This window comes from Symphalangus syndactylus, chromosome 19 (assembly GCF_028878055.3).
Source record: "Symphalangus syndactylus isolate Jambi chromosome 19, NHGRI_mSymSyn1-v2.1_pri, whole genome shotgun sequence".
NCBI classification, from domain to species: Eukaryota; Metazoa; Chordata; class Mammalia; order Primates; family Hylobatidae; genus Symphalangus; species Symphalangus syndactylus.
The window spans coordinates 46,149,331-46,171,860 of NC_072434.2; the positions used below are offsets into that span (position 1 = coordinate 46,149,331).

Below are 22,530 nucleotides of genomic sequence, written 5' to 3' on the forward strand. Positions count from 1 at the left end.
AAATAGGAAGGGGCTTAGCAGGAATCTAGTCATTCATTCATTTAATCAATAAATAATTATCGAGCACCTCCTCTGTGCTAGCTCTTGTTCTTTTCTCAGTGAATTGTAGTAAGAGCCTAATGAAGAGGATTTGATTAGAAAGTGAGAGATGTACACTGAGCAGTGAAACTTAGAGGTGAGCACCATTGTCCCCAAAAGAACCGAGAAATACTGATAATGGTTTACCAAAAGCTTACTGCTGCCAGGCACTATTGTAAAAGATTCACCAACTTTTCATGGACTCTAAGATGCATCCTTTGTAAGATGTATTATTATTTTATGAGCCACTAAGAAAAAAAAAAACTGTGGCCAATTAAATATGAACAATGCTTTCTTGTCACTTTGAATTTTTATTTGTTCTTATTGAAAAATGATCCTTATTTGGATGTAATTTAAAAATTAGAGATCATACTTGTTCACACATAAAAAGGAAAATATAAGTAAAATAAACTATTTAATCAATTTCTCAGCCTTCTTTACATTTGGAGTCTGCCCATTCTCAATCAGTTTTGACAGAATTGCCAAAGTCCGGGTTTTTCTACATAATGATGTCAGAGCCATGAAGAGACTCATCCTGTCATATTTTTTACCAATACTTCACTCCAGGATTCCAGTTCCAGGATTTTCTTCCAAACTGCTGACACCCATTTCCCAGTTTTGATACTTGAGCATCTTAGATCTGATTACAGGGTGTCACACAAAATGTTTTCCAACAATCAGGCTTCATGTTTCTTCCTAAAATGGTCCTTAATGGTTTGTGGCACAGAGCAGATGCAAATGTCGTGTCATGCCACCTGGGACAGCAACTATCTTAGCTCCTAAGCAATCATTAACCACTTCATCAGGACTGCTGCATGCCCATCAGTGAGTGTAAGCCCTATTCATTATTTTTTTTCTTTCTTTTTTTTTTTTATTATACTTTAGGGTTTTAGGGTACATGTGCACAATGTGCAGGTTTGTTACATATGTATCCATGTGCCATGTTGATTTCCTGCACCCATTAACTCGTCATTTAGCATTAGGTGTATCTCCTAATGCTGTCCCTCCCCCCTCCCCCCACCCCACAACAGTCCCCGGAGCGTGATGTTCCCCTTCCTGTGTCCATGAGTTCTCATTGTTCAATTCCCACCTATGAGTGAGAACATGCGGTGTTTGGTTTTTTGTCCTTGCGATAGTTTACTGAGAATGATGGTTTCCAGTTTCATCCATGTCCCTACAAAGGACACGAACTCATCATTTTTTATGGCTGCATAGTATTCCATGGTGTATATGTGCCACATTTTCTTAATCCAGTCTATCGTTGTTGGACATTTGGGTTGGTTCCAACTCTTTGCTATTGTGAATAGTGCCGCAATAAACATATGTGTGCATGTGTCTTTATAGCAGCATGATTTATAGTCCTTTGGGTATATACCCAGTAATGGGATGGCTGGGTCAAATGGTATTTCTAGTTCGAGATCCCTGAGGAATCACCACACTGACTTCCACAATGGTTGAACTAGTTTACAGTCCCACCAACAGTGTAAAAGTGTTCCTATTTCTCCACATCCTCTCCAGCACCTGTTGTTTCCTGATTTTTTAATGATGGCCATTCTAACTGGTGTGAGATGGTATCTCACTGTGGTTTTGATTTGCATTTCTCTGATGGCCAGTGATGAGGAGGATTTCTTCATGTGTTTTTTGGCTGCATAAATGTCTTCTTTTGAGAAGTGTCTGTTCATGTCCTCTGCCCACGTTTTGATGGGGTTGTTTGTTTTTTTCTTGTAAATTTGTTTGAGTTCATTGTAGATTCTGGATATTAGCCCTTTGTCAGATGAGTAGGTTGCAAAAATTTTCTCCCATTGTGTAGGTTGCCTGTTCACTCTGATGATAGTTTCTTTTGCTGTGCAGAAGCTCTTTAGTTTAATGAGATCCCATTTGTCGATTTTGGCTTTTGTTGCCATTGCTTTTGGTGTTTTAGACATGAAGTCCTTGCCCACGCCTATGTCCTGAATGGTATTGCCTAGGTTTTCTTGTAGGATTTTAATGGTTTTAGGTCTAACATATAAGTCTTTAATCCATCTTGAATTAATTTTTGTATAAGGTGTAAGGAAGGGATCCAGTTGCAGCTTTCTACATATGGCTAGCCAGTTTTCCCAGCACCATTTATTAAATAGGGAATCCTTTCCCCATTTCTTGTTTTTGTCAGGTTTGTCAAAGATCAGATAGTTGTAGCTATGCGGCATCATTTCTGAGGGCTCTGTTCTGTTCCATTGATCTATGTCTCTGTTGTGGTACCAGTACCATGCTGTTTTGGTTACTGTAGCCTTGTAGTATAGTTTAAAGTCAGGTAGCGTGATGCCTCCAGCTTTGTTCTTTTGGCTTAGGATTGACTTGGTGATGCGGGCTCTTTTTTGGTTCCATATGAACTTTAAAGTAGTTTTTTCCAATTCTGTGAAGAAAGTCATTGGTAGCTTGATGGGGATGGCATTGAATCTATAAATTACCTTGGGCAGTATGGCCATTTTCACGATATTGATTCTTCCAACCCATGAGCATGGAATGTTCTTCCATTTGTTTGTATCCTCTTTTATTTCATTGAGCAGTGGTTTGTAGTTCTCCTTGAAGAGGTCCTTCACATCCCTTGTAAGTTGGATTCCTAGGTATTTTATTCTCTTTGAAGCAATTGTGAATGGGAGTTCACTCATGATTTGGCTCTCTGTTTGTCTGTGATTGGTGTACAAGAATGCTTGTGATTTTTGTACATTAATTTTGTATCCTGAGACTTTGCTGAAGTTGCTAATCAGCTTAAGGAGATTTTGGGCTGAGACAATGGGGTTTTCTAGATATACAATCATGTCATCTGCAAACAGGGACAATTTGACTTCCTCTTTTCCTAATTGAATACCCTTTATTTCCTTCTCCTGCCTGATTGCTCTGGCCAGAACTTCCAGCACTATGTTGAATAGGAGCGGTGAGAGAGGGCATCCCTGTCTTGTGCCAGTTTTCAGAGGGAATGCTTCCAGTTTTTGCCCATTCAGTATGATATTGGCTGTGGGTTTGTTGTAGATAGCTCTTATTATTTTGAGATACGTCCCATCAATACCTAATTTATTGAGAGTTTTTAGCATGAAGGGTTGTTGAATTTTGTCAAAGGCCTTTTCTGCATCTATTGAGATAATCATGTGGTTTTTGTCTTTGGTTCTGTTTATATGCTGGATTACATTTATTGATTTGTGTATGTTGAACCAGCCTTGCATCCCAGGGATGAAGCCCACTTGATCATGGTGGATAAGCTTTTTGATGTGCTGCTGGATTCGGTTTGCCAGTATTTTATTGAGGATTTTTGCATCAATGTTCATCAAGGATATTGGTCTGAAATTCTCTTTTTTGGTTATGTCTCTGCCAGGTTTTCGTATCAGGACGATGCTGGCTTCGTAAAATGTGTTAGGGAGGATTCCCTCTTTTTCTATCGATTGGAATAGTTTCAGAAGGAATGGTACCAGTTCCTCCTTGTACCTCTGGTAGAATTCAGCTGTGAATCCATCAGGTCCTGGACTCTTTTTGGTTTGTAAGCTATTGATTATTGCCACAATTTCAGAACCTGTTCTTGGTCTATTCAGAGATTCAACTTCTTCCTGGTTTAGTCTTGGGAGGGTGTATTTGTCGAGGAATTTATCCATTTCTTCCAGATTTTCTAGTTTATTTGCATAGAGGTGTTTGTAGTATTCTCTGATGGTAGATTGTATTTCTGTGGGATCGGTGGTGATATCCCCTTTTTCGTTTTTTATTGCATCTATTTGATTCTTCTCTCTTTTCTTCTTTATTAGTCTTGCTAGCGGTCCATCAATTTTGTTGATCTTTTCAAAAAACCAGCTCCTGGATTCATTAATTTTTTGAAGGGTTTTTTGTGTCTCTATTTCCTTCAGTTCTGCTCTGATTTTAGTTATTTCTAGCCTTCTGCTAGCTTTTGAATGTGTTTGCTCTTGCTTTTCTAGTTCTTTTAATTGTGATGTTAGGGTGTCAATTGTCGGTCGGTCGGTCGGGTCTGCGAGAGTGCCAGCTATCCTGAGGGAAACTTCGGAGGGAACCAGCTACTAGATGGTTCGATTAGTCTTTCGCCCCTATACCCAGGTCGGACGACCGATTTGCACATCAGGACCGCTACGGACCTCCACCAGAGTTTCCTCTGGCTTCGCCCTGCCCAGGCATAGTTCACCATCTTTCGGGTCCTAACACGTGCGCTCGTGCTCCACCTCCCCGGCGCGGCGGGCGAGACGGGCCGGTGGTGCGCCCTTGGCGGACTGGAGAGGCCTCGGGATCCCACCTCGGCCGGCGAGCGCGCCGGCCTTCACGTTCATTGCGCCACGGCGGCTTTCGTGCGAGCCCCCGACTCGCGCACGTGTTAGACTCCTTGGTCCGTGTTTCAAGACGGGTCGGGTGGGTGGCCGACATCGCCGCCGACCCCGTGCGCTCGCTCCGCCGTCCCCCTCTTTGAGGGACGCGCGCGTGGCCCCGAGAGAACCTCCCCCGGGCCCGACGGCGCGACCCGCCTGGGGCGCACTGGTGACAGTCCGCCCCGCCCCCCCACCCGCGCGGAACCCACCCGTCGCCGGGCGGGGGCGCGGGAGGGGGGGTGGGAGAGCGGTCGCGCCGTGGGAGGGGTGGCCCGGCCCCCCCCAGCGAGGAGACGCCGGCGCGCCCCCGCGGGGGACCCCCGCGGGGGTGGACGCCGGGAGAGGGGAAAGCGCGGCGACGGGTCTCGCTCCCTCGGCCCCGAGATTCGGCGAGCGCTGCTGCCGGGGGGCTGTAACACTGGGGGGGGTTCGGTCCCGCCGCCGCCGCCGCCCGCCGCCTCCCCGACCCGCGCGCGCCCTCCCGGGGGAAGGACGCGCGGGGCCGGGGGGAAGACGGAAGGACGGACGGACGGACGGACGGGGCCCCCCGAGCCACCTTCCCCGCCAGGCCTTCCCAGCCGTCCCGGAGCCGGTCGCGGCGCACCGCCGCGGTGGAAATGCGCCCGGCGGCGGCCGGTCGCCGGTCGGGGGACGGTCCCCCGCCGACCCCACCCCCGGCCCCGCCCGCCCCTCCCCGCACCCGCCGGAGCCCGCCCCCCCTCCGGGGAGGAGGGGGAGGGATGGCGGCGGAAGGGAGGGCGCGGGGAGGGGTCGGGAGGAACGGGGGGCGGGAAAGATCCGCCGGGCCGCCCACACGGCCGGACCCGCCGCCGGGTTGAATCCTCCGGGCGGACTGCGCGGACCCCACCCGTTTACCTCTTAAAGGTTTCACGCCCTCTTGAACTCTCTCTTCAACGTTCTTTTCAACTTTCCCTTACGGTACTTGTTGACTATCGGTCTCGTGCCGGTATTTAGCCTTAGATGGAGTTTACCACCCGCTTTGGGCTGCATTCCCAAGCAACCCGACTCCGGGAAGACCCGGGCCCGGCGCGCCGGGGGCCGCTACCGGCCTCACACCGTCCACGGGCTGGGCCTCGATCAGAAGGACTTGGGCCCCCCACGAGCGGCGCCGGGGAGTGGGTCTTCCGTACGCCACATGTCCCGCGCCCCACCGCGGGGCGGGGATTCGGCGCTGGGCTCTAGCCCTATTCATTCTAAGAAGTTCTTGATCTTGAGATGTCAAAATGTAGGGGAAAAATACGGCCTTATGATTGATGATATACTGCTAAACCATTTAATTCTCACAACACCATGAAGCAATTACTCTCATCTCCATTTTACAGATAAGAAACTCAAGACATACAAAGTTCTGGAAACTTCACACAGAACCAGGATTTTGACCTCAAGCAGTCTGGCTTTGGAGCCCCTCATCACATGGTTCCATCACCAATTCATGTCTGTGCTTAAGGGTCACTTCTCTAAACCAGGGTAGCCCCCTTTCCTCTCTAGATTGTAAACTCCATGAGGTCAGAGGCCCTCACTGTTGTATCCAACTATTTATAGTAATGTCTGAGACTTAGTAGGCTCTATTTGATGTTTCTACACATCCTGGGGGAAGGAGGGGGCTAATAACAGGGCCCAGGGCATATATAGACTCAGATGAAAATACACAGGGACTTACCATTGTTTCTTGTGATCATTAAGATAATAGAATAATTTGAAAATAAATACATTGCAAGGAATCAGCCCATTCAAAATGCATTCACATCTGGCTCTCTCCATGAGCCCATCAGCTCCTTATATCTAAGGACCCGTCATCCCTTTTTCAATGGCCCATCACATCCAATCTGTTGATGAGAGAAAGCCTAATGTCAGAATATGCTTCCTCTTGTGGTCAGACCCAACTGGTCTGGTCCAGTCAAGATATTTATTTTAGATGCACAACACTGATTTTAAGGGAGGCCTCTGTTTGCTAACAGATTGAAGGAAAAGGGCTTCTTGGATAAAAAATGTGATATTTACTAAACAAACACTTCCCCTAAAGGTTAAACTTGTTCCTGTCTACATTGTTTGCCTTCCTGATTAGAAACAACGGCAATAATGCATAATATGCCTTTTTAAAAATCTTCTTTACTTTGGTACTAGTAAAAACTGTTGGGCTGGGCACCATGGCTCACACCTGTAATTCCAGTGCTTTGGGAGGCTGAAGTGGGAGGATTGCTTAAGGCCAGGAGTTCAAGACCAGCCTGGGCAACATAGTGAGACTCAGTCTCTACCAAACAACATAATTAATGAATAAATAAAAATAAAGAACTGTGTTAGCATCCACCCACAGAGACATACTTTGTTTTTCGGGCTGTCAGTCTTCATAGCAGGCACTGCGTTTTTTCTTTTTCTCACTGCTAAAATACTATTGCTTCCATTACTAAACATCAGTCTGTTCTTTAAAAAATATTTTTGCTTTCCTTAATTTGATGTAGATTCAGCTGGAAATGGGCTAGCTTCATCCTGTTCATCACCTCAAAGGGGAATCCTCAGGTGATTATAACCTACTGTTCCAAAGCAAAACTCATAATGAGATTATGAAGAACAAATAGAGGCACAGCATCCTCACGTCTTTGGCAGGAAGAAAAAAAGTGAATTACTAAGGACGTTTTAAAATCCTATATTGTGTAAAGCAATATTCTACGTGTTTGACAATAGTAACAAAGTTAATCTTTAAAACAACCCTAGGGGCTCTGATGAAACCGGCCCAGTGAACTTCTATTACTTGCCCAGATCACAGGCGGGGAGATGGGGAGCTTGACTGTGGGCTCTGGCAGGGTGGCTCCAGCACCCAACTTTTTTTTGTTGTGTGTGTATGTTTCATAACCTGCTTATATTTGCGTACACATTCTTTAAACATATGTGTACAGAAAGCCACACGGGTATTTTCAGAGGAGCACGTGGAACATTATACACATGTAAATAACACAGTCATTGCCTCAGGGGCTTTTTTCTCAGGTGGCAAATCTGCTGCCTCTCAGAGGCTCTCAGTTACCCTCTCACTACCTTTTCCCAAATAAAAAATGTACCCTGAAGTGAACCAGGCTCTGGAATGTTCCTGAACCTCCTTCCTCCCCTCAGAATGAACTGCCCTCTTAAGAGTCTAATTTATTGGAAAAATAATACATCCTAAAATGTTAATAATTTCTTATAAGTTAGTATCATAACCTTCCCAGATAACATATCTTTAAATCCATAATATGCAACCTTAATGAAGAGAGATTTAATTAGGTTGATAAGGAAGCTATCAAGTAGATCATACAGCTCCCTTCTCTTACCAAAAGGCCTTGGATATACGTGACAGCAGGTTAAAATGAACTAGAAAGTCAAGCTTGTGCATAGTAGGAAAAAAAAATGAAAAAGGTAGCAATAGATACTTTTAGATTAGGCAGGTACTCCCAGCTAAAATTGTGTATCTCTTCTGAGCCTCTTAGCCTGGGACTGAAATAGATGCAAATGTTATCTCCTACATCAGAAACAATCAGTTAACTAGAACCTAGTATATCCTGAGCTAAATTAAGTTTTTTACTAGGTACTAAATATAATGCGAGAGAGAAACGAATGTTAGGCAGACATTGTGCTTCCCAAAGCTTGCTTTGTTCAAATGGCATGTTTTGATCCAGTGACAAGGTGATTCTTTTTTCTCTGTCTTTAAATTTGTTAAAAAATTTTTTTCTGACAGTGAAAGCAAAAATAATAGCTGTCTCCTGCTGAGTATTTACTCTGCAATAGGCGCAAGCACAGCCCTTCACAGTAATCCTCACAAAAGATCTATGGAGTGAGTATTCTTGTCCTCACTTTACAGATAAGAAAACAGAGTGCTCAAAATAGCCACTAGCTTGTTCAAGTTTACGTGGCTAATTGGTAGCAGAGCCAAGATTTAAACCAAACATCCATGTACTGTGTTGGATAGTGTCCCCTAAAATTCATGTGCTTCCCAGAACCTCCAAATATGACTGTATTTGGAAATAAACTTGTTGCAAATGTAATTAAGTTAACATAGAATTAAGATGAGGTCATGCTGGAGTAGGGTGGGTCTCTAATCCAATAAGGCTGGCATCCTTATTAGAGGAGAGGAGACACAGAGGCCCAGACACACAGGGAGATGCTGTGTAATGACGCAGGAGGCAGAGGTTAGAGTGATGAAGATTCCTGATAACTCCAGAAACTGGGAGACAGACATGGAACAGATTTTCCCTGAGAGGCTTCACAGAGAGTGTGGCCCTGCCAACAACTTGATTTTAGATTTCTAGTCTTTGGAACTGTGAGACATTAAATATGCCCATGGTTCTAAGCCACCCAGTTTGTGGTATTTTGTTACAGTAGCTCTAAAAAACTGTTGGAGCTCAGGACAAATCACCCCTAAATATTCCTCTTGGGCATGCTGTTTATTAGCAGGTTATTTTGAGAAACTAGATGCAAGAGCAGCTCTGAATAGCTGCCCTTTTGTAAAATAAATGTTCATCTATAAGGAAAATTTTTATTAATAAAGATTTCTGTATCAAGGAAAGAGTTGCTCCTGAGACAACTCTTACCACCTGAGAGATTCTTATCTGTATAATGAGACAACATTTATTCACTGTACATTTCCCCCCCTCATCCTTCCATAACTTGTCCCCACTACTCCTTAGGAGCCCCAAGCCCCTCTTTCTGTCTGTAGCTCAGGATTCTATAATATATAAGCATCAATCATTCAGCTCTTCTTTGAGTCTCATATTTTTGTGGGACTCCTGTGCATACATACGTAATTCAAATTATTTTTCATCTGTTAATATGCCTTATGTCAATTTAATTCATGGCTCAGCCAAAGAACCTAAAGGGTAGAGAGAAATCATTTTTTCTTCCCATGCAAACCTAATACAGCTTGCAATTCTAAGCAATAGACCTTGTCTACCTATTTATTGTAGAAATTTTAGAAAACAAAGAAGAAAGTGTACAAAGCATTCATGATCCTATTTTCCTGAGTCCATCACTATGGATTGTATATTTTTAAGTTTGTTTTTGCTTCCTCCCAAAGACCATTTCATTCAGTTTCATCGTTTAAAAATAGCAGCAACTCTCTTGTGTATTCTCTTTCATTTTGTCATTTGATCAGCTCTACTTCTTGTGGGATGTGCGTTAAAGATAGTGAGAATGGCTATTAACCTCAGAATCCCCAGTTTTTTTTATCATCGTCATAACCACCATGATCATTTCAGCTCACTATCTCGCCCTACCTTCCTAATTGCCGCTTTGCAAGCCCTCCTCCTGCTTGTGCACCAACTTTTACTCCTGTAACTCCAAATTAGTTGCGTTAGAATTTGCTTCCATCATCTCATCTATGTCTCTTGATCATCTGTTTGGATATACTATCTTTTTATATCACTGGGCTGTGTTACAGGTAATTTATTCTAGTTATATTTTCCAACTCTTTAATAGTCTTTTCATCTTTGTTTAATTTGCTGTTTCATTCAGCCATTGAGATCTGAGTGTGTATTTGAAATTTACAAGTTTTATTTTGTTCTTTCTAAAATCTGCCATATTGGTTTTTAAATTTTTTTATTTATTTTTTGAATGTGTTTTTTTGTAGAGATGGGGGTCTTACCATGTTGCCTAGGCTGGTCTCAAACTTCTGGGCTCAAGGCCTCCCACCTTGGCCTCCTAAAGTGCTGGAATTACAGACATGAGCCACTGCGCCCAGTCCAGTTTTTACATTCTGTTTTTCTTGCTTTTTTAAAATTTCCTTTTCCATTTCTTTTGACCTTTTACACATAGTTGTTTCTGTTGACAAAAAGCCAAACTCTGTAAGATATTTGAAGAGATTTCTTCTAAGTCAAATGCAAAGACCATGACCCATGACACAGCCTCAGGAGGTCCTGAGAACATGTGCCCAACGTGGTTGGGTTACAGGTTGGTTTTATACATTTTAGGGAGACACAGGACATCAATCAATACATATGAGGTATACATTGGTTTGGTCTGGAAAGGTGAGACAACTTGAAGTGGGGGCTTACAGGTCATAGATGAATTCAAAGATTTTCTGATTAACAATTTGTTGAAAGAGTTAGTTATTATCTAAAGACCTGGAATCAACAGAAAGGAGTGTCTGCGTTAACATAAGGTGTTGTGGAGACCACAGTTCTTATTATGTAGGTGAAGTCTCGTAGGCAGCTGCCCTCAGAGATAATAAATGGCTAATATTTCCTATTCATACCTTTAAAAGTGCTAAACTCTTATCTAATCCCTTCAGGGTCAGAAAAGTACCTGGAAAAGGAAGCGAATTCTCTGTAGAATGTAAATTTTCCCCATAGGAGATAGCTTTGCAGGGCCATTTCAAAATATGTCAAAGAATTATAATTTGGGGTAAAATACTTTTGTTTGTTTCAGGCCCTGCTATCTGTCATGTGATGCTATGCTTGAGTCAGGTTGGAAGTTGGTGTCTTAATGTTACCAGAGTCTGTTTTGTCAGTCTTGAGATCTCTGTTTTAATGTTAATGCTGGACAGTAGTGCCTGAATTCCAAAGAAAGGAGGATGTAATGAGTCATGTCCAATTCCCCTGCCCTTCCCATCATGGCTGGAACTAGTATTTTATGTTTCTTTGGAACCCCCTTGGCCGACAGGAGGGGTCCATTGAGTTGGTTGGGGGACTTAGAATTTTATTTTTGGTTTGCATTTCACATTCATCGGATCACTCCAATATCTGAAGTCTTTGAAAGTCTAATCTTTCATGTATTATTTCTGCTGTCTCTCATGTACTCCTTGTGTGTTTTTTGGTTTTGGTTTTTCTGTTTTCGTTATAAGCTATATTTTATGGAATACAGTCTGTAAGAATCCAATAACCTATACTGGAGGTGCTGATTGCAGCAATGTAAGTATTTATTTCCAGACAATCCCACCTTATAACTCCCTCTCTGCTCACTTGCTTACTGCTATGGCTGCCTGCCCAGGTTGTAGTTCATTGTTTCTGTTATTATTTATTTAACTCTTAGAGCCTCAGAAGTTTTCCTTCACTTTTTAATAAGTATAACAATGCATTAAAATTATGTTTATTGTGTGTGTGTAATTCATCATTGGATTATATTTTACTGGAAGGTCTTCTAGAGTAATGAGTGTGCCATCTTGCCAGAAATTGTCATCCACACTTTTCTTTGATGAGTTAATATTTTCAGGTCAGGCTAAGAGTTTGAGTTGTCTGAAGCTCTAAGGAATTTTGCACACATTTTCCAGAAGGATAACACACCTTCTGGTTATCTGTGTCAAATTATTCTGAATTCTATTTTTTCCAGTGGCAGAAATAAAAGTCAGAGAGATGAAATGATTTATCCAAGTTACTTCCAGCAACAGAAAAAATAATAGGATTAGAATCTATCACTACAAACTGAGAAACTTCTCAGGTTTATCCCGTAGTCTGTAAATTGAACTCAGAAAAATTCGAAGGCAATAGGAAAGAAAGAGCTCTCTCGGCAGCAGATTGCTTGGCCTCCACAAGTAATCCAGGACATCAAGCAAAGATGCCTTCTTCACCCTGTAATTTTCTCCATCTGGATTTTGATCAGACCCTACAAGGTAGAGTCATGATAAATTGGAAGGAAAGGAAATTTACCAATTAGTCAGATACTTTTTGAGCCCTGAAAATCATAGGCTGTCCTCTTCAAGACATCATATAATGTCCTATTCCATCATAAGAATCTTTCTCCAAAATTCCATGAGAATGACCTGAATCTTGATGTCTCATTCTCCAAGACTGAAGAAAGCACATATATTTGCATTCTCAGACTGACAGCAATTGAATGGTTATCATTCAGGGAGAACTTGTGAAAGCCTCCCCTTCCTCAGAAATGTCCACATCAGGAGCTTGGTGTTTAAAAGCTCTCTGTGTTCTGGGATCTGAGCTGTCTGAGGATCACTTTGGATTACAGATTCAGGAGTGAGAGGGACCTGGTAGTGAAGACTGCAGACTAGAGATGCTTGTAAGAATAACAGGGGGAGAGAGATTTCTGAAATTGGTATATGGATTTTTGTAATTAACATTTGCTATGCCCCCATTGTCTAGTGTAAGCTCTGACAAATCAGAGACTTTAGAATAAATCTTTGTTGGTTGAATTAAAAAATCATGAACCATGTTTGAGCTTTAGCGACAGTATTGCTTTCTACCATTAGATGGTGGTGTAAAACCACTTTCTCTCTCTCTCACACACACAAAATGGCCTTCGTTGCTTTCTGGCCTTCCAAGTAGAATATTCATCTCCCCTGTCTCAGCTTTTCAAATCATCTCAATCTGGATATCACGCGGCCTTTTCTTTCTGAGAAAAGCTTGAAATCTTTCAGATTCATTCTTGAAAGCTGTGATTGTTCCAGCAACACGTCTACTAATATTTGATTCACACAGGAAAGATTTCTATGGTTGTGACATCCAGAATGCAGACACATCTATGGAGCATGGTTGTTGTTTTGGTCAGAGGTGGCAGTGTAGATTAATTAATGGAAAGCAAAGAAACCAGGAATTGTGAGATTTGGATCCTAGACTCAACATCTCTGTGCCTTTCCTCAAAGTAAAATTATCCAACTTGGCCAGTGATTTTCAAATTGTGCTCTTGTTCCACAATGACCTAAGGAATCTTCAGAGACACGTCTAGCTGACAAGGTGTGTGCATGTGTGTTCGTGCATTTGCACATGTGTGTGCACGTGTGTGTTTGGTGATTGAAGCAAGTATGAAAGGTTCAGTTATGTTGATGCCTCTTCTAGCCCTCACATTTGTGGTTCTAAGTTCTTTCATTTTCATGATTGAATTTTTCACCCTGGTCTACTTGAGTGCATACTAAGAGATGTGGGGCTCTGGACCAGCCTGAAAGAAGACCCCTGCAGTCTCTGTTCACCTCCAGCACCCTTCTCTTCTCTCTCCTAGTGCTGTCTTTCTACTGTCTTGCTGAGCTCTCGCTGCCTGGCTCAAATAACTCAACACAGCAACAAGAGGTATTTGGAGAAGGGTTGGAGAGACAGAGTTTTCATGGCAGTGTAATTAATTGAAAAAGAAAAGATAACCAGTTCTTATAATGAGCCTGAGTAAGTACATAAACAGAAACTGAATGTCAAGACTCTCAAACAGGAAAGAGTCACCCCAGCAGGCTGTGCACAGAGGCAGGAACAAAGCCCACAGAGGCAGGAACAAAGCCCACAGAGGAAGAAACAAAGCACATAGAGAAGAGGGTCGCAAAGATGGGCAGGTGGGACCATGACGTCAAATAGTTCCATGAGCATGCTTTGAGTGTCTACTATGTGTTGGGCTCTAAGGATATGGAAATAAATGTAAGGAAATCTTAGGAATTGGGAGACAGGTTCCAAACTAGAGAGCTACCAGGCTCTATTTAAGTGCTTTGACAGTAGGAGGGACAGAGTGCCAGGGAAATTCAGAGAAAAGGTACCAAATTTAGTGTTGGTGGGTTTGGGAGACTCCCTGAAGGAACTAATGCACAGAAAGAAAAAGGAAAGGAGAGGAGAGGAGAGGAAAGGAGAGGGGAGGGGAGGGGAGGGGAGGGGAGGGGAGGGGAGGGGAGGGGGAAGAGTGGGATGGGATGGAGGGAGAAATAAAGAGAGAAAGAAGAAAAATTTGCATGAGCTTAAAATGGTCTCTCCAATCCTTCTCCAAATACCTCTTTCCTGATGCTGACATGTTGACTTACTTGGGCCAGGCAGCCAGAGCTCAGGGTGACAGTAGAAAGACAGCACCACGAGAGGGAATAGGAAGGTGCTGGGGGTGAGCAGAGACCTGCATTCATTCTTAGCTAAAGTGTTATCTCTTTTCAGGAGAAATTTTTATCAGACTTCTTTAATATATATTTGGTAGTTGGTATTACACAATTATGTAGTATTAATAGCTACTCTTCGTTAAGTTCTAAGCATAGTTCTAGGCAATTTACATACAATTCCACATTTAATCTTCACAACAATCCCTTGAGCTAGGCAGTAGTATCAAGATCTTTATGTTGAAAACTGTTTTATGGAAAATTTTAAGCTCACACCAACTTTCTTTCCTTCCATCCTTCCTTTTCTTTCTTTCTCTTTCTTTCTTTCTTTCTCTCTCTCTTTCTTTCTTTCTTTCCTTCCTTCCTTCCTTTCCTTTCTTTCTCTCTCTCTCTCTTTCTTTCATCCCCATTTTACCCATCACCTAATATGAACAGTTATCAACTTGGAGCCAATTGTGTTTCATCTATGCCCCCCACACTTTCAGATGTCAGTAGTATGTTAAAGCAAATTCTAGATGTCTTGTCATTTTATCTGTACATCACTCAGTGTGTTAATCTAAAAGATAAGGATACTTCAAAAAATGTGAACACAAGTCTACTTCCAGGGAAGGTGGAGTAGCAGGGATTGAATTTATCCTCCTGCCTGAAACAACAATAACAACAAAAGAAAAAAATATGTGAAAGAGTGTTTTTGAAGTTTCTAGACATCAGGCAATGAGGGACAGTGACACCTGAAGCAAGCAAGTTGAAGCCATTGCCAGAGCTTATTGCCTTGAGGAAGTCCAGGTATGACCAGGGAGGAGGAACACAAGAGGAGCCTGATGGACTTCCAGAGCAGGACTTTGTGAAAACTAATAATTTGATTCTGGAATTCAAATGGAAGTGCAAATGACTTGGAATAGCCAAAACCACTTTGAAAAAGAAGAGCAAACTTGAGCCTGGGAGGTCAAGGCTGCAGTGAGCCATGATCATGTTACTTCACTCCAGTCTGGGCAATAGAGGGAGGCCCTGTCTCAAAAATAAACAAAATTAGAAGAGCAAAGTTGGAGGAGTAACCTTACATGATTTGAAGTCTTATTATACAGCAAAGACATGGAACCAATGCAAAAGCCCATGAATGGTAGACTAGATAAAGAAAATGTGGTATGTACACACCATGGAATACTATGCAGCCATAAAAAGAATGAGATCATGTCCTTTGCAGGAACATGGATGGAGCTGGAGGCCATCAACCTTAGCAAACCAACTCAGGAACAGAAAACCAAATACCTCATGTTCTCACTTATAAGTGGGAGCTAAATGAGGAGAATGCGTGGACACATAGAGAGGAACAACACACACTGGAGCCTACCTGAGGGTAGAAAGTGGGGCGAAGGAGAGGAGCAGGAAAAACAACTAATGGGTTTTAGACTTAACACCTGGGTGGTGAAATAATCTATACAACAAACCCCTCTGACATGAGTGTACCTATGTAACAAACTTGCACATGTATCCCTGAACTTAAAATAAAAGTTAAAAAAAATGACTTATAAAGTTACAGTCATCTAAACGGTATATGGTATTGGCATTAAGATAGGCAAGTAAATCAGTGGATCAGAATAGAAAGTCCAGAAATAAACTACACACACACACACACGCGCACTTGGGTGCGCACACACACACACACATATATATAGAGAGAGAGAGACAACTGATTTTTAGTGAAGGTACAAAGGAAATTCTATGGAGAAAGGATGATCTTTTCAGAAAATAGTGCTGGAAAAAATGAACAGTTGCGTGCAAAAAATGAAGCTTGATTCATAATTTGTACAATAAACAAAAATGAATTTAAATTTAAAACCTAAAGTTATGAAACCTCTAGAACATAGGAAACTTTTATGACTTTGGGTTAGGCAAAACCTTCTTAGATATGACATCGAAAACACAATTCGTCAAAGAAAAAAATTAAAAATCTGGACTTCATCAAAATTTAAAACTTGTACTCCTTAAAAAAACACTCCAAAGAGAATAAAAAGACAATCTACAGGCTAACAGAATATGTTTTGCAATGATAGAATACTTGATTATATATAGAGACTGAGTATTCCTTATCCAAAATGCTTGGGACCAGAAGTGTTTCTGTTAGATTTTTCAGCTTTTGGAATATTTGCACATATATAATGAGATATCTGTAACCTCATAATAAGTTTTTTTTTTACTTTTATTTTAAGTTCAGGGGGACATGTGTACATGTACGTATATGTACACATATACATATATACGTATATACATACATGTATACATATATACACATATATACGTATATGTGTATATATACACATATAAATACATATATACACATATATACGTATATGTGTATATATACACATATATACATATATACATATATACACATATACCTATATACATACATGTATACATATATACACATATATATGTATATATGTATATATACACACACATATATGTACCCCCTCTATATATACACATATATATACACACATATATATAAGCATTCTCTATATGCACACATATACACATATGTGTATGTGTATAAATTCTTATATATGTGCCATACATATGTGCATATATGTACATACACAATGCACATATGTATGTATATGTGTATGCATGTATGTATACACAATTATACATATATGAACACATATATACGTATAAGTATACATATGTACATATGTGTATATGAGAGAGATATATAGTGTGTGGTGTGTGGAGTATATATACACATATGTATATTATGCACATGTGTATATTATATATACATGTATATGTATGTGTATATATACATATATATGTATATGCATGTATAGCATGTATATATGTGTAGATATGTGTATGTATATATGTTTGTATACAAATGTATGCATGTATATACCATTACTCACTTTCTCCCTATATACACACATATACCTATGTGTACATATGTATATATGTATAAGCATGTACACATATGTATACAAACTGACACATGCTTACATGTATACATACATATACATATGTATACACATACTTGTACATTCCTATATGCACATATATTTATACATACTTATACATATGTGTGTGTGTGTATATATATATATATAGAGAGAGAGAGAGAGAGAGAGGTGATATATATAAACAGTCATTCATGTGTTACCTAATAATAGTTCAGTCAATGACCACATATGTGACATTGGTCTTATGAATTATAATGTGTTTTTGCTGAATCTTTTCTATGTTTAGATACATAAATACTTACCATTGTGTTGCAATGGCCTACAGGATTCAGTACAGTAACATGCTGTACAGGTTTGTAGCCTAGGAACAATAAGATACACCATACAGCCAAGGTGTAAAGTAGGCCATACTACTTAGGTTTGTGTAAGTTCACTTTACAATGTTTGTATAGTGATGAAATCACCTAATGATGCATTTCTCAAAATGTATCCCCATTGTTAAGAAATCTAGGACCATATATATATATATACACACACATATTCAGTGCACTTCATCAAAGCAGTTGTATGTATGGATAATAAGACATAGAAAAGATGATTAAAATCATCAATGATTAGATAAGACCTAGAAAAGATTATCAAAATCACCAATCAGCAATGAAATGCAAATTAAAACCACCATGAGATACCACTACTCATCTATTATGGCTAAAAATAGAAAAAACTGAAAATATCGAATATTGCAAACATACAGGGTTTAGTACTAGTACAGAACCTGGAGCCAGTTCTCCAAACACATTTCTAATTTTCTGTCTTTTGTCTAAACACCCACATACCTAATTAGTGAATTCAAGTAAATGCAAGTAAAGGAGACCTGAGGATGTGGTCCTCTGCCTTTCAAGTAGGGAATGCTGAACAATTAAGGAACTTCAGAGACTGGGAAGTTTTGAGAGTTTAATGCACACTGAAGTTTCAGAGGGCTCCCAACATGGATCAGGATTTAGGGGGTTCCTAACTGAATGATATGTGAGGCTGCCCCAGGAAGAAGATAGAAAGGAAGGTTTCTCTATTGAGATACATATCAACAGGACACATTTTCTTCCCTGGACTCTCAGTCTCCATGGTAGTTCAAATATTCATCATGAATGGAAGTGTGATATTATAACTCCAGTGTCTGTTAGCAAGAAGAAGGAAATTAAGGGGGGAACGGCTACTGTGTCATGGAGAAACACCAGATGTGTGTACCTGGTGAGAATGACTCAAAAATGCCAGGAAAAATTTCAGGTAGCATTTTCAAACAATCAGGATAATAAATCAAGTATTTCAAAACACAATGACTTAAGCTGTTGTTTCTGGCTAATGACAACACTACAATTCAGCAAGACTGTAAATAATGATGATTTTACTTAAGCAATTGTATTTTTAGCTAGAGAAGTACACATTCAGCATTGAAATCATGGAAGTGAGAATTTGGAATTATGAATTGTCCTGGACATAGTTCCTCTCTTGCCCTAGCACCCTTCAGCTTTCTTCCTTGGTCAAAATTGCAGGGCTGTCTTGAACAGTCCTTTTAACCATCTGGTGCTTCAGCTTTCTCCTCTGCAAAATAGAAAACAAACTTTGTACCATTTGTTTACAAAGAGCATACTAGGGTCCTAATATGAATTTCTTAAATAAATTGATGGCTTGTTCTTGCCAGCATTAAAGTGCTATCCAGGTCACACTGATGACCATAATCTTCCAGGGCCTCTAAACCCTGCAAAGGATGTAAACTAGTTCCTGATTCCAACTGTAAAACCCAGCTTCCTCATTTCAGTATAAGTGATACATTAACAATGAGTCAATACCATGAAAGTGTGCATTTCCTAATACTGACGTGCTTTTCAAAATTTCTCAGTGCTTTTTCTTTCATTTTAAGTTGGGGAAAAATCAGCAGCCCTCTAGTCGCTACTACTCTTTTATATGCGCAAAATGAGGCTCCAATGACTGAATAACTTGCTTAATTTTATATAACAAAGACCCTAGATCTATTGATCTTTCTTCTATCCAAGTACATTTATTAATAGAATTGCCAATCCTCAGTTAAGTCCTAGGATAAATAAAAGTGTCTGATGCTCCATTAAACCTGCTCTTGGTATGAGATGGTAGATGTGAATCTGTTGTAAAAATTGACTGAAGGGGTGGTAGGAGTCATATTGATAAAGGAGTATGGCTGTCCAGACTGGTTTAATCCCTAGTCACTTGAATCATCCTGACGTGTTAAAAAACAAAACAAAACAACCAAGAGGATGAGTGCATCAGAGAGGAAGGATATGGAAGATTTGTTTAATCTTAGAAGTAGCACATTAATGCCAAACAACAGGATGACTTCGACTCCGAAATAAAGTTGCAGGAATTTGAATTCCCTTTTCGAATTCGAATGAGAAGGAGAAGGGAATGATTTGAAAAGATTTTCAGTGCAAATCTCTGCCTTTTGGGCCACCCATCCCAGCCAAGCTAGTCATGGTGAGATCCAGAGTTGGGGCTAGAGGAAGGGGCGTTGTTGAAAAATAACACGAGTCACAATCCAATGGGACAAAAATGTCATTTCTAGAATATGATATTTAAAAAAAATAAAATGGGAGAAGAAGATGTATATATATATATATATATATATATATATATATATATATATATACCTGGGGGTACTAAGATTGTAGCCATAAAAGTTACACAACTGCTGCTTTGAAATGCATACCATCTCAAGGAGGCCCGTAGGAAGTCCTGCCCCACATTTTGCTTGCCTACAGGGTCTGCTGTTATAGATGCAGTTAGGAGATTAGAGCTGGCCATTTCTAGCCACATCCGTTATTGCCAACCACTGTAAGAACATTTATAATTCTGAATCAGAATATAAGAATGAGACAGGCTCTAGAACACAGTTTCTATCTTTGGCACTATTGACATTTTGGGTCTGATAATTCTTTTTATGGAGAATTTTCCTGTGCATTGCAGGGTATTTAGCAGCATTCCTGGCCTCTGCCTGTTAGACGCCATAAGTAGCTCCCCAATGGTGACAACCAGAAAATGTCTTCAAACATTGTCAAATGCCCTTTGGGAAGCAAAAGCATCCCCAGTTGAGAACCACTGCCCTAAAACACTGTAGGCAATCTTTGTCACATCTTCCACACATAGAAAAACTTTTTGTTCTGTACAAATGTTTTCTCTACAAAACCTGGAGGGTGATCTGGGAATAGCTCAATAAAGCTCGGTGAAAAAATTTGTCACTCTTTATATTTATATACTTGTAGGAAAAATAAAATACAAGATGTTTAGAAAAATATCAAATATTAAATTTATATAAAGGTTCCAAATAAAATAATTTTTAAAAATTAGAAATTTGAACTTATTACCATTGACATATCTTTTTACCAACAGATACCATATTCAAAATAGCTATGCAAAACTCTGATTAAGACTTCTTAATGATGATTGTTTCAAATTCCTAGTGGTGTGTATCAACAAGAACCTTCATTCCCACAATAAGATAATTAAAAAAATTAAAACCATTGTTTACTACTATGTGAAGATTTGCAGCATTTGAAATTAAAGAACCTAATAGCTTATCCATTTCTTGTACTGACAAGTTAATGTTTAATTTTTTATGATAGAGCAAAAGTACTTTAAATTCAGACTTTTATGCTATCTAGCATTCCAAAATAATAACGAAGGTCTAATTTGTATATTGCATATGCATTGTAAGAGCAATTGCCCTACAGCTAGCATGGAAACCACTAAATGGACTTTTTTGTCCATCTGCTGAAGATGAACAGGAGTATCTGATATATGTGAAAACAGAGATTCTGGGCTATCAGGTGTTGCTGGGCAGACCAGAAACCCCCACCATGTTTCTGCACTCACTCATCCCCACTGGCTGCATCCTGGGCTAAGCTCTAAGCTTCTGGGCAGCTGAACACAAACTACCTACTGATCCTCAGGCCTTACCTAGAATGGTTGGTGGTGCTAACCACTAGGATGGATGGCTGCTGAGATGCCCATGCAGTAGAGCACCTACTTTTTTGGCTGTGTGCATTCAGGGCATTATAGTGGAGAAATGCATGGTAAATGTGACTCATGGTGCCCACTGCCTCCTCTAGGGACTACGAGGGTGGTCCTTGGACTCCTACACTGCTCCGACCAGTCCCCAGGAAGACTCTGATGAGGCTTCTCTTGGCTAGAGGCACATTCTGAGAGCTGAGGAGCTCAGTAATTCATAGCACACCTGTAATCCGTTTGTGGCACACCAGTGTGAGACTACATATAAGCTAGGAAGCTCTGCCTTAAAGAATTCTGCCTAGCCCTAAGGAGCACCCTGTGGCCCAAAGAGAGGCATGACTCACCTCAGATCACACCCTCAGTTAATACCAGAGCTGGAACCAGCAGCTAACTCTCTGGCTCCAGGCACCACAATCATGTTGATTCTTCATTTCATGCCTTTCTTCCTCCCACTGATGCATTCACCACAAACTCCTCATGTGCCTCACCTACTAATCAAAAACATTGGCTTGTCCAGCACCTACCACAAGGGGGGCAGTGTTTCTTAAGCTCTGTGGTGCATAAGAATAGAACTTTAAAAATAGGTATATTTTACTGCTGTGTGTTTGTGGAGAAAGTTGAAGCAGGAAGAGGGAAGAGTGAAGCTTTATTATGGGAAGCACAAGTAGAATTTCCATTCTACTCCATCTAATTTCGCTGGCTGAGTCCTAGGCTGAATACTAGATCTTGGTGAGCTTAAAAGAGATGTAGAAACCCAAAGGCTACAAATATGGAAGAGTTTGAAACGCAGGCCATTTTATCTATAAAAATAGAAGTGATTTCAGATGCTAGAAGGGTGTGTGCAGTGGTTTCTAAATTCTAGTGGACATGAGAATTTCACCAAGAACTTATTTAACTTATCTATACAAGTAATTATAAATCAGTTGATCTGGATCAAAGCCCACAGATCTGTGTTTTAACAAGCATTCTGAGATTATCTGATTGAGAATTGCTGAAATAGGAATAAGACCTTATAGCTTTAATGCACTGTATAATGTGGACATTGCAAGAAGCTAAGAGGAAAATAAATTTTTTAATTAAAAAATTCTAATTTCTCTAGGGCAATTCCTAGAGTATAAATATTGTAAATTATTTCCTAAAACCAAACCAAAAAAACCCAAAATTTCTCTCTGCTCTTCTCCTCTACTTTCAGTCTATTCTGAAGCTAGGAGAAGGGCTGTTTTATGTTTGTCCTTACATGAATGCAGGCCATTTATATAAAAACCACATCATGAGCAGAATAGCCAAGTCACAAGCTTTCCTGGTCCTGTAGTCTTTGACGTTTTGCTGTGCACCCCAGGCCCAAATACCAGTG

The 22,530-nt window shown here is 40.5% G+C and overlaps 1 long non-coding RNA gene across 1 annotated transcript; it reads right to left on the minus strand.

The window, feature by feature from the left end:
* Positions 1-18,527: 18,527 nt before the first annotated feature.
* On the minus strand, positions 18,528-21,648 carry LOC134731935 (uncharacterized). Its single transcript, XR_010114662.1, has 3 exons — positions 21,521-21,648; positions 19,820-20,001; positions 18,528-18,740 (listed from the first exon to the last, which is right to left on the minus strand). It is a non-coding gene; the product is annotated as an uncharacterized lncRNA (long non-coding RNA).
* Positions 21,649-22,530: the final 882 nt, after the last annotated feature.